This window comes from Pinus tabuliformis, chromosome 4_2, assembly GCF_031772625.1.
Source record: "Pinus tabuliformis cultivar Carrire ecotype Pingquan chromosome 4_2, CPIR1, whole genome shotgun sequence".
NCBI classification, from domain to species: Eukaryota; Viridiplantae; Streptophyta; class Pinopsida; order Pinales; family Pinaceae; genus Pinus; species Pinus tabuliformis.
In genome coordinates, this window is record NC_142304.1 from 70,086,546 (window position 1) to 70,103,598 (window position 17,053).

Consider the following 17,053-nt stretch of genomic DNA (forward strand, 5'->3'; position numbering starts at 1 on the left):
GGCTACTTCTTATGCTAAGTGATACATACATACCAAAGGCACATTGTTCAACCTGTATGGAGAGAACATATACTGGGAGTGGCAAGGATTGGCAACCTTATTATGCATTGTTTTATGGCTTGTAACACCATTTACTCTGCAAATGAAGTGTGCTGGAATTGTTGAAAAGAAATAGAGAATTGCTAAGGCCAAGACTGAGATAGCTGAATATTGAAATGATCCTTCAAAGTTGAAGCAACAAGGCGATCACAGGAGTGAGATTTTAGCAAATGAAACCCTGAAGATCGATGACAAACTATCTTAAGGAAGTGGATTCAGAATATGAAGATGTGGAGGATGTTGATAAGTTTGATCTCTAAATTACTCTCTGAATCGCTCAGCTGACGAGGATGAAGACAACTTTGAACCGAAATAATCAAAAGAGGAGTTTTAAGAAGATGAAGATGATGCCTTTCAACATGGGAATGAGGATTTGTTCAGCCCTTAGCTTGGTGATTCTACAAGCCTTTCACTAGTCTTTCCAGGATAGAGAGATTTCCTATGTCTCCAAAAATTTTGCATTCACTGTCATCATAAGAATTGTTTTGGTATCCATTACGGAAAAAGTTTCACGATGAATCTATTTGGGGCCTTGGGCATCACACTATAAGTTTCTCTTTTTGTCTATTTCATTTATTTTGGATGTAGTACATGTATTATAATGAAGTGGATCCGAACACCAACAACATTTTTATCCTTGTAGGGTTTGTGTTCACCAATATCTCTCAAAACCCCTTCTGAAATTAGTCCTTAGCTTTTGAGTAAAACTAGTACAATTCTACTACAAACAAGATATAATGTATCCTTTCATTGCCTTCTCCCCTCGAAAGTTTATTGCTTTATTAACCAAGTGATTGCAACTCTCCAAATTTACTGGATTTAAGATTTGACTTGTCTTCCTGTCTCCTTAATGGTGATGTGGGGCTTCATCAATCATATGCAACCATTCACACAAACTCACTAGAAAACTCTATCCATAAAATTTCAAAGATGTCTTCATACATGAATGTCTCCTTGAATTTTTCCATTCTCCAACAAAGTAGTGGGGCTTCCTCACTAGAAAATATTTTGTTCTATCATCAAAACAATCTTCCACTTGTGGTTTAGCCAATTGTTTCTTCATTTTTCTAAGGCCTCAGAATCATGTCGTGGTCCCAACAACATAACCATTTCTTGGCTCTAATTGGTAACTAGGGTCCACTTAAGTGTCCATCAAACATTTTACTAGTCTAGCATTGACATTATCAATTCCTAAAGAAAGGAAGGTCTCACTTGAGGAGTGTTACCCAGGCGTTGGATAGGCGGGGAGCTCTACATAGTGAAGTTATCATGTTGTGATGTAGTGCTTTCAAGTAAGATTCCATATACATTCATTTAACACTATGCAATCCAACAACAACCATAATTTGTCGTCTAGCTATGTTATGAGATTAAATTAGGTTGTTGTAATTGATATTAATAACGGAGAGAGATTCAAGCATTAATCTAAATATAAAACATAGAAACATAACACACACACATATACAGTCTAAGTAGCTATATTCAACTTTGGATTGATAAGCTCCACAATATATATATATATATATATATATATATATATATATATATATATATATATATATATATATATTGTGGAGCTTATCAATCCAAAGTTGAATATAGCTACTTAGACTGTGATTTAGACTTGGCCAGTTGTTAGGCTCGGCAAGCAAAGCTTAAGTGTAGGAAGTGAGTTTAGGATTAGGATTTGATCTTTGATTATGACTAGGATCATCTTTGAGCTCATGATCAAGAACATTTTTTTAAAATAAAAGTTTCAACCTATACCTCCTATTAAAATTTCAAAATAAATTTCTACCTCATTTATAATATTTGTGTAATAAATGGTGACCATCAATTTTTCAATCACATTTTTAACATCCATCTTCAACATATTTTTTTGAATTTAAAATTGTGTTTTTTTATAAATAATTTTGACCTAGATTTTGATGGGTGTTTTGACACATATTATATTGGCTTTTTTAGACTAAATACTTTTCAACCTTATTATCAACCTAATTTTCAACCCCTATTTAAAATATGGGTGGATTATAAAGTCACACAGTAGGTTGAAAATACCTTTTTGTAAGTAATTTCAAGGTGCATTTGAGGCACACAAAAAGGGCTTATGGAGTGCTTGCTACATTCTCTTCTACTACTAATTAACCATAAATATGAAAATTATCAAAATAAAGACCATGAAAGGGGAATTGGTTGTCCTTGGTGAAGAGATAGAGATGTTGTAGATGAGAATAGAGGTTGGGAAACTAAGGAAGCTTTCACCCATTGGTTATAATTGTTCATTGGTTTTTTGAGAGACACATTTTAATCTTCCAAGTTATTCCTAGAAAACATTCAACAAATTGGACTCTTTTTTCCTACACTAAAGAGCATTGGAAGGGAAGAAAATCCCTAAGGCACTGTCGAGCATAGTAGGGGAAGATCTTCCTTATGTTGTGTAGGGAAGTGGAAGAGAGTGCCATTGATATTTTCGGGTTAGATTATGTGTGCAATGTTTTGTAATGATTGGATTAGCCATTCCATGAGAGAAATGGGTTTGACTGAGTGAGTGGGAGCCTATATCTTACATTTATTTTCCCTAGTGACCTCATAAGCCAACTTGGGGATGGCATCTACTGTGGATGCCTATGGCTGGGAGGAAAATTTCTCATATGAAACTATTTTCCTTGGAGAATTCTTAGTTGAAAAATAAGTGTCTATGAAATGTGATTGCATATTATGTATTGTAATAAATTTAAATGGATTATGCATGTTATGTGTTATCAGGTTTAATTTAATCATAGGTTCTTGGTTTCTATGAAATGTTAGTGAATTCTTCTTTAATCCCATTGCATTTTTATTACCACACATTATGTGTGCATTTAAATGAATTACAGACCTCCCTAAGAAAACCATATTTGTGTAAATCATCTTCCGGATCCATATCGCATTAGGTTTGTTGTTATGATCGACATTTCAAACCAGCAATGGTGGTTCATCAAATCTTTCTCATCTTGATGATGAACCACCGTTTCTGGTTCGAAACGTCGATCATAACAGCAAACCTGTCGTGATATGAATCTGGAAGATTATTTACACAAATATGAAGATCGCAGAAACCTGAAATATGAAAAACCATATTTATGTTATAATGGCGAAATTATCCCTCAAGGGCCAAAATTTTAATGGCCTAAAAGTGGCTATCCATCCATGGCTGAAAATGCATGGGATGGAGATGTCACATCACTTTTGCTACCCCTTAAATTTTTTGACTTCTTACTAATGTCTAACTATCACTTTAACTAGTGCAACCAATTTCTTAAGTAGGCTTACCATTTTGTTTTTGATTTATCATGCATTTTTTCATTCCATTCATCCCATCATAGAGTCATCTCCAAATAGATAAACAACATAAATATGACATATCCATAATCTTGAGTTTTCTTTGTCATTTAAGATCCAATATTAGATGAATTGGCATAATTTCATTGTAGCTTCATGGATAATTGAAATGATTCCTTGGACTCAAACATGTTATTAGGTTTAGCTTCAAATAATACAATTACTTTTGTTCAATGTATCATTGTTCTACAATATTTGAATGATTTCATTGGATTAAGAGGTGGAGAATGAAAATATAACAATTAAAACCATGATTTTTTCGTCCTTCCAACATAAATAGAAGCTACTTTGTTTAATGAGAAAAGAGTGCAAGAGAAAATGGTGAGATAATCCATGTGCTTGTTTAGGTGATCCCATTACCAATCCAATATATTCTATTGAAGCACACACCCTTTCAATGCTAAGTAAATCTCCCATCTATGTTGTAAAAAAAATGGAGAAGAATAAGTTAATATAATTCAAAAAACTTAGACAAATCAACCTTCCCCTCTTTCTTCATAAATGTAGGTAAAAGACATGCATAGAAACAAACATATTGATTTTAAAAAATATAACTTAAATTTACAAAATATAACAACCTTATTCACTAATATACTCTTTATTTTTTATTTTTAAAATATTAATATTTTGTCAAATCATTGAAAAATAAAATGCTTCCACAAAATTTCAAATTAAAACCGCCTAACAAAATATAAAAAATTACTCACCAAAATTTCACATGGAAACATTTTAACGAAGTATCCATGCTTATATTAAAAATTCAACCTATATAAGAATATGCGTAGGAAATTTAGTCACATTGTGATTATCCATCAAGCCAAAGCGAGACTCCCTTCACTCTGTCAAAGTGCTTACTCCTTTTTTTTCTTCAGCAACTCTCCATTCCTTTCCTTCACTCAGTCGAAGCGATTACTCCTTTTTTTTCTTCAACAACTCTCCATTCCTTTCCTCAACAAGGGTAATTTCTTCGTTTTTGGTTCTGACTTCAGGCCAGTCGAGCCCTCCTTCTTACTGTCGAAGAACTGCTCTCTACTTCGAGAGTTGGAACATAATCTTTCTACTTTTAAGGATTCAACAAACCTTCCTTCCCTTACCCAAAGAAATTCTCTCTTCCTTCCTTCAAGGAGTAGAAGCGTACTCTCGATGGCTCCTTACAGATTCGGCAAGTATGGATTCCCCACCTCGAAAAAACTTTTTCCCTAATTCAAATAGGGGAAGTACTAATTATCAACGGATTTGGAAGGTAAAATTTTGTGAGTCACAGTCAACAAGAAATCCTAAGCACTATTAAAAATCAACCTGCACACATCCGCACGTCTCTGAATTTGAATCTTGTTCCCTTTCTTTTCAACCATTGCCATTTTCTAAATTCTCACAAGATCTACACTGGCGCATTCCTCAATCCATTTAAGGCATATATGCTTCTATATATGCATGGTATCACCTCGAATTCATATTCCCTGGCCACGAGGTTATTGATATTTTGCAGAACATTATTAAGATTATAAAACAGGTGAGAAAGCTGAGAGAATTGATGGATTCTCAAGGTGATAGCAACAAGTTGGACTTAATTAAAGTTGCTCAAATGTATAATGAAATCGAAACCCTGAGAAAGGAAGGGGATTTGTTGGGAATCGAGGTTGTCGATGAGGAGATCCCCTAGTTAATGGAAGTGGGGAACTGATTGCAATTAGAGGCGATGAAGGTTCTTGAGAGAGGAATGGAGGCTTTGAACCAGGCTAAAGTAGGAAGTGCCTTGCAAGTGTATTACAACATGGAGGAATTAAGGTCCGCTGTGGAGGCCATGATTAGTAAATACAGGTCCTAAGCTGTTAAGCATGTGAGTTTGGTATTAGAAATGAAGGCCATATCAGTTAGTTTTGGTTCAGGCTTTGGATTGCGTGGGATTCAGAAGAGTGGCACACCGCAGATCAAAGGCATTCTAAAGGCAAAGGAGGTATTGTGGTAGAGGATGGGATCTTGTATGGACCAGTTGCATTCGACTGTCCTTACAGTGTGGCATTTGCAAAGGGTGCCATCGAAGAAAAGGGATCCTTTCATTATTCTTTGTTTCTTGAAGAAGTAATGCAAGTATGTACTTGTAAGTAAATGCTACCATCGATTTCTTGATCTGCAATTTACAATCTTTATAACTAGCACTTGCTTTGGTGAATAAAAATACATTATTTTATTAAATTTGCATGGGATGCCACAGGGATTTTAATACAAAATATCACTTGAGACATATAAACTCATTACAAATTATCCCCCAAATATTCAAATTTTTGATAAAATCTACTTGATACCATTATTGGTTGCACCTCCTATTCAAACCTTTCATAACAAAGCCCTTCATATGATCAACCCTATAATTTAGAATTTCTTTGTTTGACACATAACAGAAACATTCTCCCAATTTTCACTACACAAACTATGATCTCTATTGCCAACATCTGATAAAATGAGATCAATTTTCTGCTTCTACATACTACCTAGTTGTTTTCTAGCAGATTGTATATGATATCAATACTAGAAGGCCCAAAAAAAATACAACATAGGGCTAAACTTTTGGTTTTCTACTTGGAGATGTTTTCCACCTGAGATTTCTAGCCTACAAACTATGAAAATCATTCATACTCCTTACTTATGCCTTTCAGTCACTTGATGCCCAACTTCAAGATAAGGGAATATATCATGTTGATCTGGAACTGTATGTTCCCGTGCTTGTGTTGGATGTGATTGTTGGTTCCTCCTTTGGGCCAGGTTATGAGTCAAGAGTTTTTGTTCACGCCAATCAATTGGATGAGCTTACTATTTGGCTTGCACATCTTGATCATGGTAGAGTTCATATTTCCATCTATATGCAACAACATATTCCTCTTCATGTTCTCCTTGTTGAATTTCTTCTTGATGATATGAGACATAATATCTATAAGGAACAATTCATTGCACAAGTATGCAATTGTTCAGACTACATAAATCTATTAATACATGGAAAACATATCAGTGTGAATGTAAATAAGAAAATATATTTTGTTGATGATCCATCTATGTTCCAACCAATTTATCTCCAATGGGATGTACTTGTAATCAATAAACACAGTAACGTGGGACATGAGTAGACTCCCAAATTATAATGAAATAAATTAGTTATGGATTTGCATTTTACAGAAATATATAAATTGTTTGAATTGATAAAACATAAATTATAAAATGGAATTCCAAATATAACATTACTACGTGATTTTGGATGCCATGAGAACATCCTTTGAGAAGCTATTACTTCACTTGATTATGCAATTGTTTTTGGCATGTCAGTGCCTCTTATATGATTTTATTCAAACCCATTTCTGTGTATTCAAATTGGCTGGCCTCTCCTATAAGTATTCAAAAAGAAAAGATGTTTCAAGTTTCCTTCAATATAGACAACAACCAACAATATTCCAGATGTAGCAAATGTGTTTGTAGCAGAACTAGGAATGCCCATGAAATGCACAATTAGAATTTTAAACACGAGAATAAGGTCTCATAGTTATTCACAATGTGCTTGTGCCATGTAGCATAATGAAATGAGTCAACAACATACTAAAATTGCAATTCCTCTGATTACAAGGAAACCTCATATTAAAGAAAGGAAAAGTTGCTACATTCTATTTTGACTCTGAAAACAATGGAGAGAAAGACTCAATGAATTCTTACAACACAAAGTCATATACATCAATCCATATATACCACGTTAAGGATGCTTATATTATGAAAATAGAATTTTGAATGATTGCAAGAGGGAGAAAAGGAGAGCCCAATCTAAAGATGAAGGCCATAAAAGGAACTGAGTTCGTTCCATCGTAGGTTTTCTTAATTCAACATGATTTCCTGATCCAAGAAAGTTGAAATGCAAATCCATTATTATAACATATTTGTCAACATTAACTTGAGACTGCAGCTATCATGTGAGGTAAAAATAGCTATTCCAAGCAATTTGTTTACTGATTGAGCTTGGATTATCAATTTATCACCAAGTTTGTTTTACCACCAAACAATGTTAATTATTTTATAATCCATGAGATTAAGAGATATCTTTGACATTTCATCTCAGTCAAAACATTGAATTATCCTTTTTCCTTTCTTGGTTCTCAAGAAGTCTATAAAAGGGTTCAATATAAGCCTACATTAGACACACAACATGCTTTGCCAATAGTGTCCTGTGAGCAAAGACTGGTATTCAAGGATTGTACATAGTAAGTTGGTACTTCCTATATAATTTCTTGGCCAGTTGCAAGTCTAGGAGGGAAAAATTCAGTTGAAAAGTCCCTAGATGCAATGGGATGCTTGAGTATGGCCACCTCTGAGCATAATCTTAATATTGAATGTACTATACATCTATGGAAAACTTTAAACCACCACTCTTAGTTCTATCCACTAGGTATACAGGTATGTGTAATTAATCTAGCTTCTAAATATTTTGAGGAAATTGTATTTTCCCTCTCTTCTCGATGTTATTTCTCAATTTTAAATATTCTCCTCCTAATTTGGCTGCTGCCAAAACAGGCCATGATATTGGTTGCCTTCTAAACTAGATAAAATGGAATATTTTCTCCTGTGTTAAGTTCAAGCAATTTATTGTTCCTGCAAAGAAAAAGATTAATATAATAGCAATATAGTCTAGGAAATGATGCAAAGTCAAAAGGAGGTTTGAATTATTTGCATATTGAAACCTGGATTTTTCAGATTTGTATCTTAGTGCTTAACCAATTAGCTTGTCAAATAAAAATTGATGTATCATAATCAACAATAAGAACTTATGTTGAATAAATGTATCTATGAAGAAGGATTCTCCAAGCCAAAATACAAAGATTAAAAACATTGAAGATCATTACAAGTTGAAGGTAACCAAATACATAGAATATATGTTTTTCAAAGCTTGACTCCCAAGAGGCAATGTGATCTAGAGTAGGAGCAAAGAAACACAGAAAATGCACTGTTCAAGAGGCATTCGAAGGAAAAATCAACAGTAAGACAAGGGAGCCTAGATGTTGAAGGAGAAATTTACACCTTGAAGGATACATTCAGAAAGGCTCTCCACCAAGCACAATGCCAACTTGTAAATGGATGATAATTTTCACTACTGACTGGTCATCTGTAAAAGGCTATATAATTTTTTGAATAATGCTTCCTTATTACCACAGTGGTGGCGAGCATCCACCACCTATCAAGAGGAGAGGCACTACTTACACTGAACAACCATGTAGCCTGACTTAGCAGCCCCTGGGTGGCTTAGTGGCTTCCTTGCAGGTAGCGCATTGGCCACTTCTTGTCATGAATCAAACGTAGGTAGGGGTTATACTAATAAGAGAAACACTCTGTTTCAATTATACCAACTTCAAAATGTTTCTCCTGAGTATGTCTGATGTCATAAGAAGGATGCATGCTCAAAATGAAATTTATCAGATAACTGCTACAAGGTTGCAATTGAATGGATTATTTTATGTTCAATTATGGGAAGGATAACATGCAGACTAAAAGAACAATATTTCAAGTATGTTAAATCTAATTGGAAAATTATAACACTAGATTGGTTGATTCTAACCTTTAAGCTTCAAGGCATTGCAGTTTTGTCACTATATTGTAATAAATAATACTGCAAGCAATCATCCTGTATATATATAAGCTGTTGAAAGTTTGACATAATGAACACATCCTTGCTACAGATAGTGAATGCATCCTATTATGCCTATCTATGAAATATTGTCCAAGGTTCATTGTAATTTATTTGAGTAGTGTTCTATCTTTTCTGCAGTCTCGCAAAAATTGCAAATATGTTTGTGCTCTTGAAATTGTTTAAACTTTACATTGATTTGTTGTTGGCATTCTAGAACCTTGCAGTTGGTCAAAACACTCATTCTCAATTGACCTAGGTAAATTTGTTCCTCCTTTTCTGGTAAGGGCTAGTTTGATATTATTATTTTATTTTATTGATTATGTTTATATGAATAAAATAAAAGACACATGTCAATTGGGTTTATCTCAACTAGTTGGGAGGAATGATTGTTATCATCCCCACACATGTTCAATTCCTGCAAGTGACTTCATGTGCTTTGTTGAGTCTGAGTAGTCTCTTGAGGACTGAAACATGCATATTCCTCATACGAAATATAAATATATTTGTCATGAAAGAAAATAACATGCCCACATTTTTGTTGTATAGCTGTCATTTGTTTATACTTATTATCTTCCATTTCTTAAATACTTATTTCTGAACTACATTATCCCTTTTAATTCCTCTCTATAAATATTTCCTTTAAATATCTGATTTATACAATTTCATAAGGTTATGGATTTCTTAAGAAATCCTGCATCTAATGTTGTAACTTGTCATTAACACATTGCATAACTTATCAACTAATTTAGCATTGAATTAAGCAATGCCCCCTGATTCTGTTTGCAATTTTTTTTCCTCTAAAGCATTGTATCCTATATGACCATTTGCTTTACGTGTTGTAGTATATAGTCATGTGATTATTATTCTCACAATTTTAGCTTGGTCAATCTATTTATATAAATCTTGTCATGGCTATATAGGAAGGTGATCCAATGTTGACATATCGAGTTTGGGATGCTGATCTAAGTGGATGTTGGTGGCCACCCACCTATCCCACTTGGACCCCCACAACTGTCTCTTTCAGTTTTTCAGTTTTCGTAATTGTAGCACAATTTACTATTTTTAGCAGTTTTTTGGGTCCTGAACTTCCAGAGCCATTTTGAGGCCCTAAACGACGTTTTTTGGGAAAACTGGGAGTAAAATATGGTCTTCCAAAAGTTGTAGTTCTCGGATAGATCTTTCTAACGAGATATTGAACGCGTCAAACGAAGATCGGGTGACAAAGTTACGACCTCAGGAAATTGATGTACCAACTTACCCAAAACAAGGCCCACAATTTGGCGTTTCATCTTCTAGGGTTAGGTTTTGGGATGTTAATGGTTTTCCATTATTTCTCAACAATAAATAGGCCTTCGAGCCTCATTATAACACAGTTCAAAGGCATGTAGCTACCACATCTATTCTCTGAGATAAGCTACCATCGCCCTAACTGGTTTATTTCCATTTTTGTTTGCAAGCATATTTCAATATTTTACATTAATGAAATGAAGTATTATTTCCGCTGCATATCTATATTTATGGTTATCTCTATAATTTGTTATCTGGATCAATGGTATCAGAGCAGTCTTCTTTTTCTCTGTTTTTCTTTGCATGTCCCCAATGAGGTCAGGATATAAGGAGTTAGGGCTTGAACTGGTCGAACCTTTGCAAGACCAGCTTCACAAATCCCGACGGCCTCCCATGGTGGATGAGAAGAAAGATGAGGGGGAAGGAGATCCTATCAAAATCTTTCTCAAAGAAGCCCTCGAGTGACAAAGGAACATGATGATGGACAATTTTGCCCAGATCCTTCAGTGGCTACCTAGAGGGGACGCATCAGCTTCCAGCAGCTACTCTGGAAATGCCACACCCTTTAAGGTACAAGTTAATTTTGAAATCCCCATCTTTGAGGGTCAGATAGATGCAGATACCGTAGATAAATGGTTAAATCTGCTAGAAGGGTATTTTTCTGTTCATGAATTTTCAAGTTGGGAAAAGATTGTTTTTTCTCTTCTCAAAATAGCCCCCCACGTCAAGGAATGGTGAGAAACCTACTGCGAGTAGAAGGATGAAAGCACGGGCTCACTATTTTCAGCCACACCCACTTGGAGTTCATTCTGGGATGCCATCAAGGAGCAGTACTACCCGGTCAAAAGCTACGAGGAAAAATACACAAAGTGGACCACACTGTAGCAGGAAAGGGACCAAGATGTGCCAGATTTCACAAACATTTTTCATACCCTTCACACACTGTTGGGTATGAAGGATTCTGAGCTGAATTTGGTACTCAAATACCGCGGCTGCCTACACAAGTACATCTAGGAAGAGATGGAGTTCCTAAACATCTCCTCGCTCGGCACGGCATACCGATACACTGTCAAAATCAAGCAGAAGTTCAAATAGAAGAAGTGAGACTTTACATTTTCAAATCTGAAGACCAAAGGACAAAGACAAGGCGGGGTGACCCAAGACAACTCGTCGAAGCCGCAAGAAAAGAACAAGACCACAAAGTCAAAGAAGGACACAGGAAGATGGTGTCAGTTCCAAAAGAGCCCCACCTTAAGCACGAGTGAGTGTCAGACCAAGCAGTCACTGGTGGCCAAGTTGAAGGCTTCAGAATCAGATTCATGTTTCGACCCTAAATCAGAACCTGACAAGGGGAATGGCAAAGGGAAGCAGATCATTGATGCGGAGCCAAGTGTCACTGTTGCCACCACCAAGATCTAGAAGAATGAGCCCAAAGATCCAGAGGAGGGGGAGTGTCTTTTACACTCACAAATGTGGGTGAAGGGTTTGCCGCTGCAATTCATTGTTGACAGTGGGAGCCAAAAGAACCTCATTTTAGCAGAGGTTGTGAAGCGGTTGGGCCTACCGACTACACCACACCCACAGTTATACAATATTAGGTGGCTTCACCAAGGATGAGATCTCCGAGTTCACCAGCAATGCCTCCTTCCTTACAGTGTCAAACCCTTCATAGATGAGGTATTGTGTGATGTTACACCTTTGGATGTTTGTGATGTACTATTAGGCCAACCATACTTGTGAAGGTGACATGCTGTGTATGAGTCAAGGCTTCGTGCTGTCATTATTTCTTTGTGTAATTCATTATACAGAATACCTGAGGTATCCCCACCTACGGCCACCTCTTTGATCACTACCAAGAAAGGAAGCAAGCTCATCTCCCAGACTAGGAAATTCATTTTCTGTCTAGTTCGCTCCCAAAGTAAGGGGAAGATTGTCACATGCATGACCCCCGCAAAGGGTTCCTCCATGTAACAGCAACAACAAAGTGATACGGTCATGACAGAACACATGAACAACTTCTCCTCACCCATAGGGGTACCACACAAGCTTCAGGTGGGCAAAAAAGTCTGGTTGCATCTGCATAAAGAACGCATTACAAGGGCCCATCAGAAGCCCTGACCACATAGACATGGTCGTTACACCATTACCAAGGTTGTGAGAAATAATTCTTTGGAGCACAACATTCCCTCATTCCTTAGCCTGCACCAAGTGTTCAATGTGTATCGCCCTCGACCATGCTTCCCACCATTATTGGACACATTCGAGATTACAAAACAGCTCACCAATGACTGTCACACGGAATCTGTCAAGGGTGCGGACACGACTGACCTTCCTAGAAGTCTAAGACATTCTAATGACAAACAAGACAAAATGGAGTGATCTTTCTCTAAATACACCTTTTACAACATGAAAACTACAAGTGTTTAGGCTTACCTTATTCCAAAACGCTGTTGTTGAAGTCCGTTCTTGACGATCCGGATGAGCTCCTCCTTCAAGTCAATTCCTGCAACCACAAACAATCAAACAATTACCAAGCACTTGCATTTCATATAATAAAACATATATTCAACATGCAGACCAAGGAACACATGAAATAACTCATTAACACAAGCTATTGAGAAAAATAAACCAGTTTGTATTAATAACGAAACAAAGAAACTCTTACAACCTGGCCTTGGTGTTGTGCAAGTTCCTCCCAGGGTCCATCAAGGGTTTTCCTCTACTTTGACAAAGCTCACCCTCTCCCAAGTAGAATCAAGTGAAGACAATCTCTCCTCACAAAGGCTCTAATGGAAGACCTAAATCCTGCAGCATTTACCCAAAGAAAATGTATAGCTCCAACCTCTTTTCCTTCTGGCTCAATGCCTTTATTTATAGTGCTGTAAAGAGGTTATTCAGGTCCACTATCAATGGGATCATCCCCCTCTATGGGTGGGATAGCTCCCTTATTGATGGGATAAGTTCCCCCTTAATAGAGATACATGAACCAACTGGAGGCGCATCCATTTCATCAAACCGACCACTAGAATGTTCTAGAAGTAACCACAAGTAACTTTTTCAAGATAAAACTCGCGCATTTTGCCTTTTACAGAGGGACGCACCTGTCCCTTAACATACAGAGCGTCCATGGACGCAGATTTTGTGAACATGGTCAGCGTCCCCGCAGGTGAGGCTAGAGAGAGAACCTGCGACCCCAGAGATAAACATAGTTTTTACAAGACTTTCTCTCTTCTTTGAGTTTGAGATGGATAACAGAGGCATGAGACTTGCCTAAGAGGGTAGCATGACTGTTGATTTGAGCCATACTAACTGTAAGTAGTCAAGGTGACATTTTTTAGTGTAACAGATTGCCCCCTAAAGTGCGAAGCCTGGAATAGAATAGGGTTTTGTAATTCTAGGAAGGGTGAAGCGCTTTATCATTTCAAGGATTGCCTTGTGGATGGCCTGGTTGGAACCTGCAATTTTCAACACAAAATACATGGATAAGATTATATCATCACTGAGGTAGGCATTCCCATACTCAGATTCAAAACTTTAACTAATGGACTAACTATTCTGATACAGGAATGATCTTGCAGTACATCATTTTTATAGACTTTTGTAGACACAGTATGGACGCAGCCATCTGTTTATGATTAGTCTACATAGACAATGAATACAAAACTCCTCGCAGCCTGGATGGTAGAAACTAGATCCAGGGTCTTCACTTCTACTTCCCGAATTGGTACGATTCTAGCCATGTGATTAAATGATTCGATGTCGAACATGATAGAAACCACTTGATTACCAGTCAATGATGTAAACTGTTAACAAGCGTGAGAGAAACCACCAGTAATGTCAATGGTTCTCAAAGTACCAAGCACAACCCGTGAAATGTGAATAGATGTTTTGATGTCGAACACTTCACGGAATCCTCTGATCGAAAGTCAATGATGTAAACTGACGTCAAAGGCGAGAAACCTGCCATTGATGCATGCAGACTTCAAGGTACTGTCGATTCCTAAGTCATCTTTCTAGATAATGTGTCGATGTCGATAGAAAGCGACCTGTTGCAGGCAAGCCCGCAACACGAAATCATTGTTCAAGTTGAAGAAATGTTGCTGTAAGGACTGACTCAGGGATGGTCAAATGGATGACAAGTATTTTGCAGATGGAAGTTTTTGCTTGCAGACCTCTTGAACACATAACGACACAACAGATGGCTTGGTGACGTATAACTCAAAGTTAACCCCTGGAACCCGGTTAAAGACTTTCAAAGTGATTTGGTCAACTGTGAGGTAAAAGATTTCCCAATCCAGGTGAATGAAAAGTGTCGTGTTCAAGAGCGGTAATAAAGTTTCTTCTGAGACAAAAGGTGACAAATAGGTTCATTCTTCTCTTTTTTCCCCCACCATTTCTGGCAAGTACCTCTTTATTTTTAACAAGCTTGAGGAGGATAACATATGCTTGATTATAAGCTCATCCTTCGGACGAGTCCAACCTAGTTTAAATTCGAACCCTAGGAAGGAGTGGTTCGTTCCTGTTTGTAATTGAACAGGTCCTCTACTGTAAAAGTTTAACGAGCCCAGTATAGGAGAAACTCGGCGTTTTTCAATTTTAGAGAGTCTGAAAAAACTAAAGGAGACTCCACGTTGAACTTTTTCGTATATTTGTGTCCCTCAAGCCCGAAAAAGTATAAAATAATACCTGGGGGAACCGCTTGATCTTGCGACCAAGGAGTACTTTCATGATAGTGTCGTCGACCTGAAAAGTAAAAAGCGATCAAGGACACGTCGTTTTATTTCCTTATCGAGTTCGAAACGACAAAAACCCGGCAATCTTTTCCTGATTTTGCGGTCAGAAAAGAGCTAAAAGGGGACCGTCTTTTAATTCCGTTTTAACGAGTGAAAAAGAAACACTCGGCGATCTTTTCATGTTTTAGGAGTCAGAAAAGGGCTTAAAAGATGACTCTGAAATTTTGTTTGTGAAAAATTACAATTTCCCTCGAAATCCCTTTGTCCTGCACAAAAGCGACACATTACTCATACCTGTTTAAAATAGGCAAAAATACATTCAAAAACATCTTTTCATGGTAAAAAATGAACTAATTCATCCAAAAAACCTATAAAAAGACCTTTTACCATATCATTTTTACCGTTTCACTGTTGAGGTTGAAAAAGGAGCTTTTGACAAGAAACTTCCGTGGTCGCTGCGGAAAATCTGACCGTTGGAATCGAACGCCGTCTCATCCAGGTATTTTACACATCCTACTCTGCATTTCTATCCGTTTAGAATCAATTTTTAGGTTTTAGTTTCATTTTTTGGGGGGTTTTGGTTTTGGAATGCGCCTCTCGGCGGACGCAGGTGCCCTTCGGGTGACCTGCGTCCCCCGACTTTTTCTCATACGGGAAAACGGTCGGAAGACGCAGTCCGCCTTCAGGCCCGCTGCGTCCGGGCGCCCTGTGCTACAAAGCCGGGGTGCGTCCTCCGAGAAACGCGCATTTCAAAACCCCAACTCTCTCAAAAAACCACCAAAAATTCCCAAATTAATTTCTAATTGCTATTTTTGATATGCAGGGCATTAATGATGTTAGACTGGAGAGAAAGAGAGCATGTAGAGGAAGATGAAGCTGCAATAAATCATCAACCTTCCTTGGATGCCCTAAGAGCATGCGGATTATACAAATATTGGACCATACCGGGCATGAGGGGCCAGGTAAGATTCTTGGAATGGCTGGTTGAGCGATGGAACATACAAGAACAATGCTTTTACATAGGAGGGCACCAGCTCGAGATAGAGCCCTCGGATGTATACTTTCTCACTGGCTTGCCAAACAGAGGTGAGCAACTCAGTCTTGCGGGGACTAGGCCAGGTGGCCAATCCCTTGATAGTCTCCGCGAGAATTGGTGCACACCTGGGGCTCACCATTCAAAAGGCATAGAGATAAAACACATCACTCTACCGGAACTCAAAGTCATAGCGTTCACGGTTACCAGAAATTGCGGCGCGGCCGCTTTACACATTGCTTCCGGATCCCAAATGCGGATGGCAATTGACTGTTACCAAGGCACCATTTTCAACTGGTGTGAAGCTGTGTCGGCTCATATGAAGAGCCAACTGACCAAGGCAAAGAACGGACGACTAAAGACTTTTGGATATGGGCCTATAGTCGTGAGCTTTGCCTTGGAGAGAATTCCAATGTTGATCCCTCAGCAACTCACTGTTGATATCTTGGGTCCTCAGCAGCCAAAGCTGATACGATGGGTTGCGGTGATGGCCCGACATCCTGACGAGGGCGCGACAGTAGTTCGATTCTCAGATAGTTATTTTGACTGGTTAGAGGGCCAGCGTTTTGTGATACAGGACTTTCCGTATGCCGGAATGGATTTCAGAGGTGATCCGGACATGGTTCTTCCACAGGGAGAACAATGGGACGACAGAGGTACTTTTATTTTCACAAGTTTTCTAGTTATGTATTTTTTGTATTTTTTATATATATCGTCTCAAAACTAATAGTAAATCTTTCAAAATGCAGATGTTGGTCCACAGCGTCCAGCCAACCTCCGGCCTTATGATAGACTACATCCAGCTGCACCGGTACCGGCCCCACAGGATGCGACAGCAGAAGCACTAGCTGAGTTGGAGCA

At 37.7% G+C, this 17,053-nt stretch overlaps 1 pseudogene; it reads left to right on the forward strand.

Moving 5' to 3' along the window:
* LOC149168276 (conserved oligomeric Golgi complex subunit 5-like) overlaps positions 1 to 17,053 on the forward strand; it is a 69,573-nt pseudogene that overhangs the window by 26,465 nt on the left and 26,055 nt on the right.